Source organism: Lathyrus oleraceus, chromosome 7 (genome assembly GCF_024323335.1).
Source record: "Lathyrus oleraceus cultivar Zhongwan6 chromosome 7, CAAS_Psat_ZW6_1.0, whole genome shotgun sequence".
In the NCBI taxonomy this organism is placed as follows: domain Eukaryota; kingdom Viridiplantae; phylum Streptophyta; class Magnoliopsida; order Fabales; family Fabaceae; genus Lathyrus; species Lathyrus oleraceus.
In genome coordinates this window covers 250,512,207-250,520,263 of record NC_066585.1, presented here as the reverse complement: position 1 = coordinate 250,520,263, position 8,057 = coordinate 250,512,207, and the positions used below count along the sequence as shown (strand labels likewise).

Sequence of the window (8,057 nt, the reverse complement as noted above, 5' to 3'; positions counted from 1 at the left end):
TTTAGCGCTATGTTAAGCAATCGTAATTGGACTTATGTAGAAGTCACAACTATCTGAGGCCGGTCAATAATAATGTAGGCAACAACACAAGTTAGAAGTCTTGATTAGTGAACCAAGTTCCAACAACTTGCCATGCCAAAAAGAAGAAGAGAATTGATCTTGTATTGGTTTAAGTCCTTTGCATGATTTAGGAAACAACATATCCTTAATGCAAAGCCATTCACTTCATCAATTGATCAAGATGAATTAGAATTGAATCAAGGAAGATTAAGTCTCCCTAATCAATGCTAACTTATCAACCTTTAACTCATTGATCAAAAGGGAAGAAGAAGAAGAAAGAGATGAAGATGGATAATGGAAAAGGAAATGGAAAGAATAAAGTGCATTAAATGAAATGGCATGTACCAATCAATATATGTTGACCAATGACATTGAGAATCATGGTCAAACAATCAAAAACAGAAGTGAGATGAAGATTGGAAGTCAAGAAATGAACAAAGTATTTTTGGCATTTTTTAATATTTAAAATAAACTTGAATTAAAATATTAAAAGAAAGGTCAAACTTCAAAATCACTTCAAATCAACTTTAGAAAGTCCAAGTGATTTATCCCAAGTTCAACAAGGTCAAACAAGGTTTGACAAAAAATTTCAGCATTTTTAAAAGTCAGAAACTATTTTTAATCAATTAAAAATGAATAAAAACAACCTAATTGAACTAAAATCTCAAATAAATCTCAAATTAATTAAAAAATTGATGAGAACATTTTTCATAGATCCATCATCATTCAAATAGGTTAGGAAAATATTTTTGTATTTTTTGAACATTAAAACTATTTAAAATGAATTAAAAATAACCAGGAAAGAGAAAATTCACAAAAAATATTAAATGACAAAATAAAAAATATTAAAAATTCTTTTTAGAAACTAGAATTTAAATGGAGAAGAATGCAATTGGTCCCATATATTTTGGGATTAAAATGAAGAAGTTATGAATTTTTGAAATAAAAGGAAATAAAAGAAATAAAATCAGAAATTAAGAAAATAAAAAAAACCACAGGCGTCTGATCAAGCCTCATTAATTGACGTGGCTGATCAGACGGATGTGAGATGCGCACTCATGGTGAGTCCAAGTCAAACGCGTCACACCTGGCATTAAAGCAAGTAATCCAAACGCATGGCTGAGATTAAAACGTGGGAGATGCATCCAACGATCCAGATTGGATCTGGCAAGGTGGACGGTGGCCAGCGCCACCGTCTTCTCCGGCGAGCATACAAGCTCCGGCCAGAGTTGCAGGTGCTCCAAACTCAACCAAAATTCACGATCCATATATCAAAATGAAGCTGGGGTGATGTACATCACCCCTGTGACCTTGAATTGTACTCAGACTTTCTATAGAATAAGAAATCTGAGCTGGAAGACTCAGGTACATAAATTGCAGTTCATTAAAACACGAAATCAAAGCCACCACTGGCTTGCCTCTCAAGTGAGGACTTCAGAAAACACATTGGCCAGGCAAATAGATCAAGGAACAAAGAGATTCGAAGCAAAAACCAGTTGAACCATACCTTTGAATTGTGAAGATTTGAGCTAGCTTCCTTGCTTCCTTTTGCAAAACAGAAGTTCAATGGATCATATGATGGAGGTCTAGGAACTTTAGATCTAAAGATTCAACCAAATTCAGTTGAATTTTAGATATGAAAAATGAAGAAAATATGAACTAGTTCCTTTAGGTATGGCTAGGTTTTGATTTCTGCAGCATTTCAGATTGACTTAGGGTCCAGAATTATGAAGCATAACATGTCTATTTATAGCTGAATTGGAGGCAAAGCAAGGAAATACTCGTGTGCATGGCAAGTGGATATTCTTTGCATGGGCTTGCATGATCATGTAGAAGGCCCAAATTCAATTGCATTTGCATGCTGATGACCAAACAACTTGAAATGGACGTGCAGATGGCAATGCAATGGCTTGTGCAATGAGTTTCAACATGTTATGCATAATTGAGCCTAAAACTTCTCCTCTTCGAAAATGCCACTTGAAAAATTGAAACATAGGCATGTGGGTAATGGTTGGAAAGGTATTGACATAAGGAAAAAATGTTATGTTGTACCAAAACTCATTTGGAGTGTGGAAATTTATGAAAACAGGCCATGAAGTTCATAGTGCAAAACATGCCTTTGAGAATTTTGCCAAATTGAACCAACTTCAAGCCCCTCTGTTTTGATGATGCAAGTTCCAAATGGAAACACTTCAAACATAAAAGTTGTAGGTCTTTTCAAGACAATCAAAATGGACTTAAATTTTGTATAATTTGGATTTTTGATGAAGGAGTTATGGGCACTTGAAGTTGGACTTTTTTGCCTTTCAATGCATTTGGTCCAAAGTGACCTATAATGTTTTGCATTATCACATGTACTTCCTTTGAGATTATGAAATTTTGTTAAATATAACATTTGAAGTAGACATCTTAAGCTTTCCAATTCATTTGATCCCACCTCAAAATCATAAAAAATGAATGAGTTGTGTTCTTGGGAAGTTGACCCAAAATTAGGGTTTCAGTCAAAATGACCTATAATGTCTTGGAATAGAAGATGATCTTCCAGGCTTCAAATTAATTTTTGATGAACATGAAATTTGTTAATGTTGTCTTTAAGAACATTGTTTCTCTTAGGATTATCTCCATTTTACCAACACATAAAAAGTTAAGTCTCAGTGCATTTCAAAATAGTCAGATGGATTGACTGATCAACTTCTCAAGTCCTCAACTCAAATCTTGATGAATTGATGCTTGAGGACACTCAAATAAGTTCAAATATGCATGAAATGATGAATTAAAGGACTTCCCTTGATTGTATTTGACCATTGGCTGAGGTTGCTTCATTAGCAAGGCATTATGGTACACAGATGAATTAGGGCTTCCTTGAGAAACAAACTTCAAACCCTTTGACTTGATTTGATCAAAATGATGAATTGGGATACTAGGGAAGCATATTTGATGGATTAGAGCTTTGGGAACCATTACCATGCTTGCTTTCATCTTCTCTTGACCATATCATTGCACAAATGATCTCATAGAAGCTCTTGACCTTGTGATTGCTCAAGCTACAAACAAAAGATGTTAGTGACATATTTTTGTGCTTTTGGTTAGTAAACAAAATAAGAAAAGCAATAATATACAATTCAAACATGCTTGGTGATCTCAAACCACTCAAGAAGTCCCACCCAAAGGCAAAGGGATCCAAGATGCTCATGATCCTTGAGGCTTTGCAAATGCAATGTTATGATGCCATGAGGGATCTTAGGGACAAAATTAGGGTCTTACACTGTGGAGACTACCATTCATGCTCTACGAGATTGCAGAAAGGCTAGGTAGTTATGGATGCCTCTTTTAAAAGAGATTCATTGGGACCTCTTTTCTATTTAAATTTACAAGAATGGATTGATGTGAATATGAGAAATAACCTAAGTAAGGGTGGGAATGATGATTGGAAAGCCATATGGACAACTTCTTGTCATACAATCTGGTTTTTGAGGAATTAAATGGATTATTTGAATGATTATGTAATGCATAACAACTTAGCAACTGATATTCTATTAATGAGTTTGGAGGAATTAAAGGGAATGTGTGGCTACCATCAAAGGATGATTGGGTTAGACTGAATACAGACAAAGCAATGCAAATTGAAGACAAAGTAGAGTTTGGAGGAAGTTATTAGAGACAAAAATGGAACTTGATTAGGAAGATTTTCAAATCATATTAGAAAGTATTCTATCATAGTAATGAAGGTATGTGGATTTTATGAAGGTTTGATTCAAGCTTTTGATAAAGGATATAAAAAAGTGGGATTACAAATTGATAGTAAGGAGATTCACGCAACTCTTACAATTGAGAACTACAAGATGTGAGCATGTCTTGGGCTGATTCGAAAAATAAAGTACTTGATCAATCATGATTGGGAGATTCAGTTAGATCATATTTATAAAAAGGCAAACAAATGTATGGATGCACTTGCGATACTAGGAGTGAATCATGGTTAAAAAATTCTTCTTTATGATGTTTGTCCCCAAGATATGAAGGTCATTTATTTAGCAAATCTTGTTGGAATTTGTTAAATTAAGATTGTTAGAGTGTAGTCTTCTTCTTTTTTTAGGCTTAGCCCTCTTGTATAAAAAAACCAAATGAACAATTAATCCCAACTTTAGAATTTACTGAACTTTTTTTAACACATATAATGACAGTTGCACATCCATTATTAAGTAGTGTGTCATTGTATGTATGTTGGTTTCCATAACAGGCGTGTGACCGTGATTATAAGTTAGGTAGCACACTATCTATCACAACAGTTATATTAAATAATCGTTGTGATATATATTTAGGTCATGGGTTTGAAACCCAGCCGTAACAATCTATTTGGAATATAATTAATATTTTACCATAATTATACAAGATAACTGTTATGGGAATACCCTGCGTTTATTATAAAATATGTAGATTGTTTGTTTTTCCTACACCTCACTAAACATTATACAAACATTAAAATTGATGTAGAAAATAATAATTTGAAAAATTAAATTATTCTTGAAAAGTAATTTAAATGAACCACTGATTTTAAAATTACATTCATACCATAATTCATCTCTTTCTATTTAATACATGGTATTTAATTCAATTCCCTAGGTTATTCAAAGTAAGGATTCATTCATAATTTATTTTGCAAAGCATCAATATGTTGACTAATTCAGACTCATCATCATCGCTATCATCATCCTTGTTTTAATCAATGATGAAGATTATTATGATGACAATGATGAAGATGATTCAATTTCTCAATAAATATAATGTTTTGTAATATAAATTAATAGAGAATTAACTGTTGCATTGAAGAACCTGAGGTAGTAAACTAAGTTCTACGTGTTAAAAAACGATAGATGAATTACGAGATGCATGCATTGCAAAAAAAATATGTTTGATTTAAATTGAATTTTAAATATAACTTAATTTTTATATTATTATTTTGTAAATTACTTTAAATGAATGCATGTTCAATGAAGGGTTAGTGAAACTAATAATCTACATATATTATAATAAACTCAACAACAAATTACATCAACAATAATAATATTTATCAACAACAACAACAATAACTACATCTACAACATCAACAACATACACTTATCAACAACAACAACACAAACCATTTATGAACAACAATAATAAAATACATAAACATTTATTAATAAAACGACAACAACATACCTTTTATTGAAAATATTCATGGAATGATCTGAAGTTGATCTACTTTGTGTTACTATGAAGAAAAAAATACAGGTAGGATGAAGCTTCCAATATAGCTTCATACTTCTTATATTGTTTCTTCTGAACCACGCCCATAGTATGAGTTTTCTTGAATCAGATTTCAAAATATAAACAACTTTCAGAATGTTAACCTATTTTGAAGACATAAACAAGCATTAACATAAATGAAAACATGACTCAAAAAGGAAGTAAATCATGACAAATGAAAAAACACTTTTTAAGAAGAACTAGTGTCATACATGGAACAAATATGAAAAATGTAAGAGAGTTAATAGAAAAGATTACTTTTTAGTTTGAAGAAGGTTATCGCGACGAGTTCGCTGCATTGGAAGAGAGAAATATTGGGGTTTTATTTTGAGAAAAAAAGGAAGAAAATGTATCAATAACATGGAAGAAAGCATATGAAGAAGAAGACTAACGAGAAAGCGAATGAACTTGATTACCTTTAAATTTGAACAGGCTAATGAGGATGAGTTCGCTACATGTGGAAGAGAGCGTTGTTAGAATTTTGTTAAAAGAATGATAACTTCGTTTATATATATATATATATATATATATATATATATATATATATATATATATATATATATATATATATATATATATATATATATATATATATATTATTAACCAAGTATAAAATAGTAGAAGTGAGCAATGATAGACAACGAGGTTGGAGGTCTCGCAGAAAGAAAATGGAGTAAGGTGGATTGAAAAAAAAATGGAGAAAAAATATATTAAAAAACTCATAATTTTTTTAACTATAAATTTTTTCTATTCGTGTATTTAAAAAAACATTTATTTTAAATTTTAAATTATACTAAATTATAATAATAAAAATAATTTTTAATTAAAATAATAAACTTAACAATAAAAGAAAAATGACAAACTACAAATATAAATTTAAAAGCTATTTTAATTATGTTTTGAAATAAATTAATAAAAATATTTACTAAAATTATGTTAAAAAATAAGTAGTTACTACCAAACTGAATTTAAAACAAAGTTTTATATAGCGAAGCCTTTTAAAATGAAAAATACAAAATATAAAACTTTGTTAAGTCGAGCATATGATCAAGTTTTACTGTATCATTTACTCTGTTAAGCTAAATAAGTGAATGTCATAGATTGTCTTACTATCATTTATCATTTCAACTAACAAAAAGGCAATGTCATTGATTGTCTTAATATCATTTCAACTAAAAAAAGCAATGTCATTGATGGTCATTGACTGTCTTGCAGTACAATTATTGGTATTGATTCAATAAAAGTTACTAGTCCGTGATGTTCCCAAATACATATACTTTCTCTCTCTCCATTATTCATTTGAAACAAAATACTATTCTTTATTTTAATTTTTAATATATATATATATATATATATATATATATATATATATATATATATATATATATATATATATATATATATATATATATATATATATATATATATATATATATATGAATTTTATCTTTGATCAATATTATATTATCATTTCTAATATATGATAAGAGTATTTTAATAAAAATATTTTTTTTTCTTTTATTTATTATTTTTTCAATTTATATATGAAGTAGTCAATTGGATTACGCATTATAGGATATGATAAAAGAAATAATACTCTATCAATTAACCAAAACGAAAAAATTCAAAAAAAATAATTTAAACTTTAATGTGATGTGGTGATCGAATATCTTAGAGATTTGAAAAAAAATATAGCATTCTCAATAAAATTTTAATAAGTTATAAAAAAAGTGTATTATTTATTCAAATAATTTTATAAATTATTCAACATATGGAAAAACGATATAGGGTTATTCCGAATATTTTTTTATAAACGGTATTAATTTTATATATGAGAAAAAAATGTATTATTAATTAATATATTTTTTTATAAATGATGGCAAAATATGAAAAAATAATCAATGATTAATCCAAATATTTTTATAAACGATATTATTTTTATATGAAAAAAAAACTTAGTATTTTTTTAAATCAATAATTTTTTTATTTTGATTATTTTCTTAATTTGTGTACCAATATCAGAGAGTTCTTCTTTAATATCAGATCATTTATTTGGTAAAATTATTTCATATGAATACTAGTACTAGATTCATCCCTATTTATAGAACTATTCATCCCTAAAAATTATGCACAACCAAAATAAAGTCCCATTAACCCAATTCAATTCAATTGATAATTACGAAGCGACATCTGAGATACAGAGGTCCCAGGATACCAGTTTGAATATGTGATATACTACTTCACTTTTTAAAAAAAGTGAATTCAAACCAACAAACTATTTTAAAAAAATAACAGTTAGACCGAGGAATTACTAGTACAAACACTTAACCATTTGTTTATGGTGATGATTAAAGGTGTTCAAAACCAAATCAATCCAATAGAAAATCGCAAACCAAACCAAACTAAATCGAAATCGCAAAAAACCGTATTTGATTTGGATTCGTTTAGGTCAATTTTTAATAAAACCGCACGGTTTGGTTTGGTTTGCGGTTTGTATTTTGCAAACCGAATTAAATCAAACCAAACCGCATTATGTTACAATCCAAATTTCATTTATCTCACATCCAACCCAAACCTTAAACCTAAACCTTAAACCTAGTATGCTTTAACCTTACAATTACAAATGATTTTCTCTTATTCACACTTAAGGTTTCAATTTCAACCTTCTTAAATCTCTAATAGTAGTATCACATATTATTCTCATCTTCTTT

General features: G+C 29.1%; 1 long non-coding RNA gene across 1 annotated transcript; it reads right to left on the bottom strand.

Moving 5' to 3' along the window:
• Positions 1-1,117: 1,117 nt before the first annotated feature.
• Positions 1,118-5,850, bottom strand: LOC127107325 (uncharacterized). The gene is made up of 4 exons (XR_007795681.1): positions 5,763-5,850; positions 5,605-5,639; positions 5,260-5,450; positions 1,118-3,104 (listed from the first exon to the last, which is right to left on the bottom strand). It is a non-coding gene; the product is annotated as an uncharacterized LOC127107325 (long non-coding RNA).
• Between the last annotated feature and the right edge of the window lie 2,207 nt (positions 5,851-8,057).